Genomic DNA, 13,664 nt, shown 5'->3' with positions numbered 1-13,664 from the left:
TCATCCCTAACAGAAACTCTGTACACATTAAACGATAACTTCCAGTACCTCACCCCAGCCTCTGGTAACCACCATTTACTTTTTGTTTCTATGAATTTGAGCATTCTAAATGCCTCGTATAAGTGGAATCCTGCAATATTTGTCCTTTTTTGTCTAGTTTATTTCACTTAGTATAAGTTTTCAAGGTTCATCCATCTTGTAGTACGTATCAGAATTTCCTTCCTATTCCATTGTATGTATGTATATACCACATTGTGTTTATCCATTCATCTACTGATGGACATCTGGGTTGTTAACACCTTTTGGCTAGTGTGAATAATGCTATTATGAACATTGACGTACAAGTATCTATTTGAGCTAGTTCTCTTAAATCCACTCCAGTTAGGCTTTTGCTCTCACTGCTCTACCCAAACAGCTTTTGTCCAGGTAACGGATCACCTCTGGATTGCTGTAGCCAACGGTCAATGCTCCATCCTCACCTCGCTTAGTGCCATTTGGCTGAGTTGATCATTGCCTCTTTGGGATGCTCTTCACTTGACATCTGGGACACCACCACACGCTCCCAGCTCTCCTCCCACCTCTCTAGGCACGCTGTCTTAGTCTCCTTTGCTAATCGTCCTCACTGTCTCCTCCTCAGTCCTTGGACCTACTCTGTTTGCAGAGTAGGTTTGCACTCACTCCCTTGGTGGGTGATATCACCCTGTCTTATGGCTTTTAGTATGCTGACAACTTCCAAATGTATATCTCCAGCCTAGGCTTCTCCCTCGAATGTCAAACTCCAGTAATCTACCTGACATCTCTGTTTGAATATCAAGTGGGCATCTTCGATTTAACGTGCCCTACACTAAATTCCTCCTCATCCTTATCCTCCCCACCAAAACCCAATCCCCTCAGCACTTTTTTGTTTGTTTGTTTGTTTGTTTTTGTTTTTTAAATTAATTAATTAATTAATTTATTTTTAGCTGTGTTGGGTCTTCGTTTCTGTGCGAGGGCTTTCTCTAGTCGCGGTGAGCGGGGGCCACTCTTCATCGCGGTGCGCAGGCCTCTCACTGTCGCGGCCTCTCTTGTTGCGGAGCACAGCCTCCAGACGCCCAGGCTCAGTAGTTGTGGCTCACGGGCCTAGTTGCTCTGCGGCATGTGGGATCTTCCCAGACCAGGGCTCGAACCTGTGTCCCCTGCATTGGCAGGCAGAGTCTCAACCACTGCGCCACCAGGGAAGCCCTCTTTCTGTTTTTTTTTTTCTTTTCTTGTTGGGTATTATCCATTCTTTTGAATATTAAGTACAGTTGACCCTTGAAAATTCGCAGTGAAAATCTGCTTATAACTTTATGCTTGGTCCTCCAAATCTGCTGTTTAACATCTAAGCATTCAAACAACCTTGATTGTGCAGTACTGTAGCATGTATTTACTGATAAATATACACAATTCAAGACCTGTGCAATTCAAACCCATGCTGTTCAAGGATCAACTGTTGTATCTCCTTGTGGTTTTGATTTGCATTTCTCAAATGGCTAGTGATGTTAAACATCTTTCCATGTGCTTGTTGGCCAATCGTATATCTTCTTCAGATAGATGTCTTTTCAAATATTTCACCTATTTTTAAATTCTTTTTCTGTGTGTGAGTGATTCAGTTGCAGGAATTCTTTATATATTCTGGGTATATGATATATGATTGACAAATATTTTCTCCCTTTTTGTGAGCTACCATTTCACTCGCTCAGTAGTGTCCTTTGATTCACAAAAGTTTTAAATTTTAATGAAGTCCAGTGTATCTACTTTTTCTTTTGTGACCAACAAAAACAGGTGTCATAGCTAAGAAATCATTGCCAAATACAATTCACGAAGTTTTTGTATGTTTTCTTCTAACAGTTTTATAGTTTCAGCTCTTATATTTAGGTTTTTGACCCATTTTGAGTTAATTTTTACATATGATGTGAAATAAGGATCCAACTTCATTCTTTTCCACATGGATATCCATTTTCCCCAGCACCATTTGTTGAAAAGATCGTCCTTCCCCCATTGAATAGTCTTGGCACCCTGTTTTAAATCATTTGACCATGTGAAGGTTTTTTTCTGGGGTGTCTATTCTATTCCATTGGTCTACATGTCTTTATGCTAGTACCACACTGTTTTGATTACTGTGTCTTTGTAGTAAGTTTTGAAATCAAGAAGAGTGTGAAACCTCCAACTTTGTTTTTCTTTTCAAGATTGTTTTGACTATTTGGGGTCCATTGAGATTCTATATGTATTTTAGAATGAATTTTCTATTTATGCAAAAAAAGTCATTGTAATTTTAATAGGAATATCATTGAATCTATAGATTGCTTTTGGTAGTGTTGATGTCTTTACAATATTGAGTTTTCTGATCCATGAACATTGGATGTCTTTCTATTTATTTCTGTTTTTAATTTCTTTTAGCAACATTTTATTGTTGTAAGTGCACAGTTCTTTAGACTCTTTGGTTAAGTTTATTCCTAAGTATTTTATTTTTTTGATACTATTGTATATGAAATTTAAAAAATTTTCTTTTCAGATTAATTGTTGCTATTATATAGAAATACAGTATTTTTGAGTGTTGATTTTGTATCCTGCAAGTTTTCTGAATTTTTAACCAGTTCTAACAGTTTTTTTGTGATGTGTGGACTCTGTAGGTTTTCTACATATAATATCATGTTGTCTTCAAACACAGATAACTTTACTTTTCTTTTTCCAATTTGGATACCTTTTTCTTCCCTCCCTTCTTTCTTCCCTTCCTTCCTTCCCTCCTTCCTTCCTTCCTTCCTTCCTTCCCTTTTCTTTTATTCCTTCCCTTCTTCTTTTTTTCCCTCCTCCCCTCCTTTATTTCTTTCTTTCTCTCTCTCTCTCTCTTTCTTCCTCTCTCTCTCTCTCTTTCTTCCTTCCTTCCTTCCTTCTTTCCCTCCCTACCTCCCTCCTTCCTTGCTCCCTCCCTCCCTCCCTCCCTTCACCTAGTTGCTCTGGCTAGAACTTCCAACACTATTTTGAATAGAAGTAGCAAAAGTGAGCATCCTTGTGTTGTTCCTGATCTTAGAGGAAAAGCTTTCAGTCTTTCAGCATTGAGTATGATGTTAGCTGTGGAGATTATATATATATATATATATATATATATATATATATATATATATATATATATATATATATATATATATATATATATATATATATAGGCTTTATCATGTTGAGTAAATTTCTTTCTATTCCTACTTCATTGATTGTATTTGTCATGAAAGGGTGTTGAATTTTGTCAAATGACTTTTTTTTTTTTTGCATTAGTTGTGTTTTTTCCCCTTCATTCTATTAATTCAATTGATATCGTGTTCTACATTGGTTGATTTTCATGTGATGAACTATTCTTGCATTCTGGGAATAAAACTCACTAGGTCATGGTATATAACCCTTTTAAAATGCTGCTGAATTTGGTTTGCTAATTTGTTGAGGATTTTTTTTTTAATTTATTTTTTTATATTTATTTTTGGCTGTGTTGGGTCTTCGTTTCTGTGCGAGGGCTTTCTCTAGTTGTGGCAAGTGGGGGCCGCTCTTCATCGCGGTGCGCAGGCCTCTCACTATCGCAGCCTCTCGTTGCGGAGCACAGGCTCCAGACGTGCAGGCTCAGTAGTTGTGGCTCACGGGCCCAGTTGCTCCGTGGCATGTGGGATCTTCCCAGAGCAGGGCTCGAACCCATGTCCCCTGCATTGGCAGGCAGATTCTCAACCACTGTGCCACCAGGGAAGCCCTGTTGAGGATTTTTGCATCAATACTCTTAAGGGATGTGCGTCTGTAGTTTTCTTTAGTATCTTTTTTTGGCTTTGATATCAGGGTAATGATAGCCTCATAGAATGAATTAGGAAGTATTCCCTCCTCTTCAATTTTTGTGAAGAATTTAAGAAGGACTTGTGTTAATTTTTCTTAAGTGTTTGGTAGAATTCACCAGTGAGCCATCTGATCTTGGGCTTTTCTTTGTTGAGAGATTTTTTTTTTTTAAATAAATTTATTTATTTACTTATTCTTATTTTTGGCTGCATTGGGTCTTCATTGGGTCTTCATTGGGTCTTCGTTGCTGTGCGCGGGCTTTCTCTAGTTGCAGTGAGTGGGGGCTACTCTTCGTTGTGGTGCACAGGCTTCTCATTGCAGTGGCTTCTCTTGTTGCGGAGCATGGGCTCTAGGCGCATGGGCTTCAGTAGTTGTGGCACATGGGCTCAGTAGTTGTGGCTCATGGGCCTTAGAGCACAGGCTCAGTAGTTGTGGCGCATGGAATTAGTTGCTCTGCGGCATGTGGGATCTTCCCAGATCAGGGCTCGAACCCGTGTCCCCTGAATTGGCAGGTGGATTCTTAACCACTGTGCCACCAGGGAAGCCCTCTTTGTTGAGAGATTTTGATTACTGATTCAATCTTCTTACTAATTATAGATCTATTCAGATTTTCTCTTTCTTCATGAGTCAGTTTTGGTAGGTTGTATATTTCTAGGAATTTGTCCACTTTATCTAGATTATCCAGTGTGTTGGCATACAATTATTCATAGTATTCTCTTATAATCCTTTTTATCTCTGTAAAGTCAATAGTAATGTCCTTTCCCCCCAACCTTATGTAGTAATTTGAGTTTTCTCTTTTTTTTCTTATCCAATCTAGCTAAAGAGTTGTCAATTTTACTGATTTTTTTCAAAGCATCAACTTTTAGTTTTGTTGATTTTCTCTATTTTTTTTATTCTCTATTTTTCTCCACTCTAATCTTTATTATTTCCTTCTGTCTGTTAGTGTTGAGCTTCCCTGTTTGTCTTTTCTAGTTCTCTTAAGGTATAAGTTAGGTTATTGATTTGAGATCTTTCTCCTTTTTTTAATGTAAATTTTTACGGCTGCAAATTTCCCTTTTAATACTACTTTTTCTGCATCCCACAAATTTTGATATGTTGTGTTTTCACTTTCATTTTTATCAAGGTATTTTCTAATTTCTAATTTCTCTTCTTTAACCCTTTGGATATTTCAGAGTGTGTTGTCTGATTTCCACATATTTTTGAATTTTCTAACTTGCCTTCTATTTTGATTTCCAGTTTCATTCTATTTTGATAGGAAGATACTCTGCATGACTTCAATCTTTTTAAATTTATTAAGAATTGTTTTGTCATCTAACATATGGTCTATCTTGGAGAATGGTCCATGTGCACTTGAGAAAAGTGTGTATTCTGTTGTTGCTAGAGTTTTCTGCATATATATGTATATATATATTTAGTTTATGGTGTTGTTTAAGCCCTCTATTCCTTATTAATCTTATGTCTGGTTGTTCTATTCATTACTGAAGGTAGGGTTTGTAGTGTCCAACTATTTTTGAAGGACTATTTCTCCTTTCATTTCTGTCAAGGTTTTCTGCATATAGTCTTTGGCCCTGCTGTTTGGTGCATCTGTGCTTGTAATTATTATATCTTCCTGATGAATTGACCCTCTTATAGATATATAATATCTTATATAGTCCTTATTTGTCTCTTGTAACAGTCTTTGACTTAATGTCTATTTTGTCTAACAAATATAGCCACCCTAGCACTCTTTGGATTGTTCGCATGGGATATCTTCTTCCACCGTTTCACTTTCAGCCCACTTGTGTTTTTGGATATAAAGTGAATCTGTTTTAGACATTATATAGTTGGATCATGTTTTTAAATCATTTTTGCCAATCTTTGCCTTTTGATTGAAGAGTTTAATCCATTTACATCTAAAGCAGTTACTGATAATGAAGGACTTATTTCCATCATTTTGCTATTTGGTTTTTGTATGTCTGTTAGCTTTTTTGTTCCTCATTTACTCCATTATTGCTTTCTTCTGTGTTTTGTTCATTTTTTTGGTAGTCACACATTTTGATTCCCTTCTCATTTCCTTTTGTGTATATTCTCTAGCTATATTTTTGTGGCTATAATCATGATCACATTTAACATCCTAAATTTATAACAACCTAATTTGAATTGACACCAGCTTAATTTCAACTGCATACAAAAACTCTACTCCTATATAGCTCTGTCTTCCCCTGCCACTTTATGTTATTGATGTCACAAATTACATCTTTATCTATTATGTGCCTATAATAGTTTCCTGATGCTACTCTAAAAAATTATCACAAATTGGGTCACTTAAATAAGAGAAATTTATTGTCTCACAGGTATGGAGGCTAGAAGTCCGAGATCAACATGTCAGCAAGTTGCTATCTTTTGAGGCTGTGAGAGAGAATCTGTTCCATGCCTCTTACTTAGCTTCAGGTGGTCTCCTGACAATCTTTGTTGCTCCTTGGCTTGTAGAAACATCACCCTGATCTCTGCCTTCATCTTCATATAGCATTCTCCCCATATGCCTCTCTCAAATTTCCCCTTTTTATAGGGACACCAGTCATATTGGATTAGGGGTCCACCCATTCCAGTATGACCTCATCTTAACTAATTATATCTGCAATGACCTTATGTCCAAATAAGATCACATTCTGAGGTACTGAGGATTAGGACTTCAACTATTAATTGGTGGTGGGGGGGGACATAATACCACCCATAACAGTGCCCAATAACATAGCTCTATAATTATTCTTTATGCATTTTTTCTTTTAAACCCTTTATCAGAGACCTTTATTTCTTCATACAGCTTCAATTTACTGAATAACATCCTTTCATTTTAACCTGAAAGACTCCCTTTAGCATTTCTGGTAGGGCAAGCCTAGTGGTAATCAGTTTCCTCAGCTTTTGTTTATCTAAGAATGTCTTAATTTTTCCTTTATTTTTGAAGGAAAGTTTTGCCAGCTATAGAATTCTTGGTTGACAGGTTTATCTTTCAGTACTTTAAAGATTTTATCCCATGTCTTTCTGGCCTCCAGGGTTTGTTGTGAAAAATTGGCTGATATTGTTATTGAGAATCCCTAGTACATGATGATGATTCACTTTTCTCTTGCTGCTTTTAAGACTCTCTCTTTATCTTTGGACAGTTTGCTTATATGTCTTGGTTGGGTCTTTTTGAGTTTATCCTATTTGGAGTCCATCAGGCTTCTTACAGTTGTAGGTTTATTTATTTCATCGAAGTTGAGATGTTTTGCCATTATTTCTTCAAATAATCTCCACCCCCCTCTTGTCTCTTCTGGGACTCTCATAATGTGTATGTTGGTATACTTCATGATCCCTTAGTTCACTTTTCTTCATTGTTTTTGTTTCTGCACCTCAGACTCTATGATTTTGATTGTCTTATTTTCAAGCTTGCTGATTCTTTCTTCTCTTTGCTCAAATCTGCTGTTGAATCCCTCCAGTGAAATTTTCATTTCAATTACTGTAATTTACAGCTCCACAATTTCTGTTTGGTTCCTTTTTATAATTTCTGTTGATATTCTCATTTTATCTATACATCATTTTCCCTGGTTTCCTTTAGTTCCTTATCCATGTTTTCCTTTAGGTCTTTGAGCATATTTAAGTTTCATCTAGTAATTCTGATGTCTGGGCTTCCTCAGGAATGGTTTCTGTGAATTGATTTTGTTCCTTTGAATGTTTGCCCATTTCTGTCTATGCCTTGCAATCTTCTTTTGCTGAAAATTGGATATTTAACTATTATAATATGCTAACTCTGGGGACCTCCCTGGTGGTCCAGTGGTTAAGACTCCATGCTTCCACTGCAAGGGTGCTGGTTCAATCCCTGGATGGGGAACTAATATCCCATATGCCAGGGGCATGGCCAAATATATGATGACTCTGGAAATCACATTCTTCCCCTTTCCCAGGGTTTGCTGGTTTTGTTGTTGTTATTGTTGTTGAAGGCTATAATAGTCTGTTTGTTTTGAGTGATTTCCTAACTATTTTTGCAGAGGCTATTGCTGGTCAGATGTGATCACTGAAGTCTGTTCCTTTAGCTCATATTCAGCTCAAAATCAGATGTTTTGATAGAAATTTTCTTGAGTGCCAGGAACTCTTCCAGTGTTTGCAGATTGGCTCTGTACTAGGGCATTCCTTCAATACTTAGCTAGGCTAGTTCTGAGGCTAGCAATCAGTCTGAGGTAAAATCTTTAGGTCTTCTCAGCAATTTTCTGAGCATGCATCTTGCCTGGGTGTGCATATGGCTTCCTAAATCCCCCCATATTTTTGGCTGCTTTCAAATGTCCTAGATTCCCAGTCTTACCCCAGATTTTCCTCTGCACCTTAGAAGGTCTGTTGTATGTCTCCACCTATAATTTCTTGCTCCAGGAGTCTGTGGGTCTATAGTCATTTGCAAGTTTTATGAGTAGTGTCCACCACTTTTACCACCTGATTTCTGAGTTAGACATAACAGAGACAGGCTCTTGTGTCAGTCCTTCAGGTATCCACCAGACAGTTTAAATGTACACAATAATTTGCAAATAATTTCTGCTCTGCTTCTTCTAGTTTGAGGAATGATACTGGAAACCAGGTTGCTACCACTTCAAGACCAAAACCACTGCCATGCTGGGGAAGGGTGGAGTAAGGGTAACTAAAAATGCCACAGAACTTTCCTACCATTTTGAAGATGGCTCTTTCTTTTCTTTTCTTTTTTAAAATTTATTTTATTTTTGGCTGCGTTGGGTCTTTGTTGCTGTGCGCAGGCTTTCTCTAGTTGCGGCAAGCAGGGGCTACTATTTGTTGCGGTGCGCGGGCTTCTCACTGCGGTGGCTTCTCTTGTTGCAGAGCACAGGCTCTAGGCCCGTGGGCTTCAGTAGTTGTAGCTCACAGGCTCTAGAACGCAGGATCAGTAGTTGTGGCGCATGGGCTTAGTTGCTCCGCGGCATGTGGGATCTTCCCAGACCAGGGCTTGAACCCATGTCCCCCGCATTGGCAGGCGGATTCTTAACCACTGCGCCACCAGGGAAGCCCCAAGATGGCTTTTTCTTGATTGGGTATTTGTTTGGTGGCTATAAAACTTTGAGTGTTTTCCAGAGCTCCAGTAAGATTAGTTCAGACAGTTTCTGCCTTTTTAAAAAACATTTCTGTTGGGGAATGAAAACTTGGAGCTTCCTAGGCTGCCATTTTGCTGAAGTCTTTTCTTTAACCTAGTTTTGCCTTCACTTGGACTTTCACCAAAGAGCATCAGAGCACTTGGCATGTAACCTAAGTGAAGGTGTGTGTAGTTACTAAAAAATGGTGGCGCAAAGACACTCTGAGCCACTGTAAGGAGGCTTGGAATAGGAACTTGCTTGGAGAGTTGAAATTTTATAGATGAGGAATCCACTAGGTTATTGGATGACAGTTGAGAACAGATAAGCTTATGAAATGAACTTCTGTCCAGGTAGTAAATTGCTCAGGGAGTTGGCGCCTGCTGACAGTGTGGGACAGCTGCAGTTACGTGCTACAAATGGTTGGGTCTGATTTCTGGATGCGTATTAATTCCAGCTCTTGAAGGGTCTTGAGCAATGCCAAAAATGACCAAGTAGAAGAAAACGTGAAGATAATGATATGGCTGGTTCTGGTGCTGAATTAGATCCTCCCCTCAGAGCTCAGAGGGTCTAACTCAGTTCACTCCTAATGGTAGCTGTCATATCAGCTTGTCCTAACCCTGACTGTGGTTCACAGCTGTATCTCAGAAGTGACTTGGGAGGAAAACCTTTAGTAATTGTCTTCACCTCTCCATTTCTTCACTCTTTCTCCTATCATTAGTATCCCCTGCCTCTCCTCTCCTTTTTCTTCTCTGACTACTTATCCTCCTTTGCCTCCTACTACCTCAGTGAAAATATGTTCCAATCTGCTAAATGAATTCACATTAAAGTGCACATAGCCAATAAGACTCGAGTGTAAACCTGTCCAGGGGCTGTTTGCATTTTAACAGAAGTCTGTATTTCAAGCTAAAAGAAAACATTTCTAATTGTGAAGCTCTAGGTATTAGCTGTTCCATAGGAAAGAGAATTTTTAGAGGACCTGGTTCTAACTCAGAATGTTTTTAAGGTATATTCTACTCTAGATAGTATAAAGAAATTCCCAATTATAAAGGGACTTTAGAGGATCAAATCTCTCCTCGCAATATGAAAAGACGCTCCGAGGCTGATTTGAATGTGACATCATTGGATAATGAGCTTTTACACCTTTCCAGCCCAAGATACCAAGGATAAAGCCAAAACCTTGATCGTATTGAGAAGTCAGGTCAGGGAGATTTTCACCTTGCCACAGGAAAAGAAAGGCTGATGAGGAGGAATAGAACAGATCTAATTTAGAATCTTACCTGTTTTAGAAGATAGTAAGCAGCCTCCATACATTAATATGGCCTTTCTTCCCAGTCATCACCGGAAAATCTTTGGGATACAGTATACGAAGTGAGGAGCTGCCAGTGCTGGAAGGACGGGTCCCAGAAGGTAAGAGCAAAGAGCGGGAAGCACATTAACACTGATTGAATTTAACCTCTACCAGCCTCTGTTTCTTCCTCTGTAATGTGGGAACAGTAATATCAATTGAAGAGGGTTAGAACGCTTTTGACTGCAAATTATAAGAAGCCATATTGAACACATTAACATAAGTTAAAAATAAAAAAAGGAATTTGTAGGCTTTTATTCCTGGTTGTCCAAGGGCATTGGCTTTTGGGCAAGGCTGGATCCAAAGACCCAAATGATGCCTTTAAAACTCTTTGGCTCTCCATTTCTTAGCTCTGCTTGTTTTTGTTTGGCTTTTTCTCAGATAGCTTTAATTTATGTGTCCGTTAAGAAGATCTAAAGAACTTATCTCCCAGCTTAACAATTCCAACAGAAAATCTTTTTCAAATATCATTCCCAGGGAAGATTATATTGCCTTGCTCAGGTCAGATGTCCAAACCCTAGCCTATTACCGTGTGTTGGGATTTTTGGATTGGCCAGCCTAGATCGCATATATAACACAGTATTTGGCCAGTGTACCATAATTGACTGTCTCTCCAGGATCACATTGCATGAAGGGGGAGTTTCCCTAAAGGATTCAAGAGACAGAGGATGGGAAGGTATGCTGGGCATGAAAATATGGTGGCTATTATAATCTACCAAACCTACCACTATAGGTTAAAGAATCAAATGAGCAGACACAGGGAAGCTGTTCATAAACTATAATCATAATTAAAACGTCATTCAAATAATGATAAATACCATGTTCATTAAAATCAAGAAAGCTGCATCATATAACGATGGCTTTACAAATCAGTGGGAAAAGATGGACTATTCAACAGCTGTTGTGAGATAACTGGATGGAAAAACTGCAAGTCGGAGCTGCACCTCCCACCATACACTAGCATATACTCTAAATGGATTAAAGATTTAAACGTAAAAGTGAAACCATAAAAGTGTCAGAAGAAAACGTGGTAAAACTCTTTTATAATCTTGGAATGAGGAAGGTCTTCCTAACTGTTACTTAATATTCTGAACTCATAAATAATATGACTGATAAATAAAACTACATCAAAATGAAACCTTTGCAGGATGAAAAACATCATTTGAAAAAAAAAGTCAAAAGGCAGAAAACAAATAGAATAAAAGGCAGTGGGGTGTTGGAGATGGCCTGCACTGGCTCACAGGAGCTGATTATTAAATTTTAGAAATTTTGCAAGCTGGTTGTCAACCACAGCCATTATTTTAAACTAAGTTATATAAACTTATAATTAAATAAAGAATGATACAAAGGTAATATATGCTCAAAGACTCATCACTCTAATTGTTTAACTACATTTTGCTATCATCCATGCTCTTGGAGTGATTTACATCTGTTGTGTCTGTATCATGGAGATATTACATAATGGCCTGGTGTTGCACGTTTCTCCCCAACTCCACATTTAGTGATGTCATGTTGGTAGCTTGAAATTGGCTGTGGTGGGAATATTTACATCATGGAACTTGGCAAATGCTATAAACCAGGATTTATTTTCCCCAGAGACCATTACTAAACACTGACCAACACACCACTGGAAAAAAATTTTGAAACTCACATTACAGAGAAAGGGCTAATCTCCGTATATGTAATGTGCTTCTCATAAGCCAAGTATACAAAGACGATTAACCTAACAGAAACATAAGAAAGGTATGAAGTATCCATCCATTCATAGAAATAAAGAGGTGCTCTGTGTCACAAGAGAAATGCAAATAAAAACCATACTGAGGTATTATTTTTTACTTACTAGATTAGCAAAACTCTAAGTTTGATAAAACTCTGTTGGCAAGGTGGTGGGAAGACAGACATTTTTTTTTACATTGCTGGTGAGGACTTAAATTTACACAACCCCTTTGGAAGGCAATTTGGCAATATGTATATAAAATTACCAAGACATAAACTATTTGACCTAGCAATCCTATCTCTGGGAATTTATACTATTATATAGTATAGAGTGCTTTTGTTTTTTAATAACAGAAGATTGGAAACAACACAAGTGTCCATCCACATGGGCTGGTTTAATAAACTGTGGAACATTTAAACAGTAGAATTGACTGGAACTGTAAAAAAAAAAACAAAAACAAAAATTGAAGACACCAAATTGAACTTGAAGAATCTCCAAATTATATCTTTCCCTTCCATTTTATTGAGAAACAACTGACATAACATTGTATTAGTTTAAGATGTACAACATAATGATTTGATGTACGTGTGTATTGCAAAATGATCACCACAATAGATTTAGTTAACATCCATCACCTCACATAGTTACAATTATTTTTTCTTGTGATGGGAACTTTTAAAATCTACTCTCTTAGCAACTTTCCAATGTACAATACAGTATTGTTGACTATAGTCACCATGCTGTATGTTCTATCTCTAGAACTTACTTATCTTAGAACTAGAAGTTTGTACCTTTGGACTGCCTTCACCCCAGTTTCTCCACCCCGCCCCCAGCCTCTAGCAACCACCAACCTCTTCTCTACTTCTATGAGTATGATTTTTTTTTTTAGATTTCCCATATAAAGGAGATCATGCAGTATTTGTCTTTCCTGTCTGACTCATTTCACTTAGCACGATGCCCTCAAGGTCCATCCATGTTATCACAAATGGCAGAATTTCCTTCTTTTTTATGGTAGAATAATATTCTATTGTATAAATATACCACATTACCCATTCATCAACTTATATTATTGAATGAAAAAAAGCAAGGTTAATATCAGAGTAGATAGTATGTTATCTTTTGCATAATAAAATAAAAATATAGTTGTATTTGATTTGCATAAACAAAGTCTGGAAGGAAAGTAATAAAAATGGTTACAGGACGTGGTTGCTGGGTGGGAACCAGTCAGGCAGAGAATATGGTAAGAACAAGGCCTTGTGTTGCCTTTTTACACTAAAATGAATGTTGAACTATGTCAACATACTACCCTTTTACAAAATTAAATGGCAGGAAACAAATAAAAACTTCATTGAAGAGCACTTGACATTCAATAAGAAGTTACTGAGTGCCTATCATGTGGCAGGCACTGTTCTAGGAGCTGCACACAGAAGGTAGCACCATTTCATGTAAGTTGTGATGTGAAGCTGAAGAGTTCGTTATTGTCCTCAGCCACATAAACCACTCTTCAGATGCCACGTCTTCCATTATGTCCGTCCAACGGTTTTCTCTTCTCCCTTTAGTCTCATATCCATGACCTCAACAGGGTCAAACTATCCCCAGGCCGTTCAGGTCTAGCAACAATTTAATGTTTGTGTTCTTCTCCGTGTAGATTCTCTGTTTTCACATCTTGGTCATCTTTCTTTTCTTTTTT

At 37.8% G+C, this 13,664-nt stretch overlaps 1 protein-coding gene across 2 annotated transcripts in view; it reads left to right on the top strand.

Moving 5' to 3' along the window:
* Positions 1-13,664, top strand: part of ADAMTS15 (ADAM metallopeptidase with thrombospondin type 1 motif 15) — a 117,465-nt gene that overhangs the window by 13,694 nt on the left and 90,107 nt on the right. For both annotated transcript variants that reach the window (XM_082476213.1, XM_082476212.1), the window contains exon 4: positions 10,245-10,319. The gene's annotated coding sequence lies outside the window, so the exon portion shown is untranslated. The remainder of the gene's footprint in view (positions 1-10,244; positions 10,320-13,664) is intronic.

The sequence above is a fragment of the Balaenoptera physalus genome, assembly GCF_965194825.1.
Source record: "Balaenoptera physalus genome assembly, chromosome: 10".
NCBI classification, from domain to species: Eukaryota; Metazoa; Chordata; class Mammalia; order Artiodactyla; family Balaenopteridae; genus Balaenoptera; species Balaenoptera physalus.
Note: the sequence above shows the minus strand (reverse complement) of the source record. Positions and strands in the feature narration are given on the sequence as shown.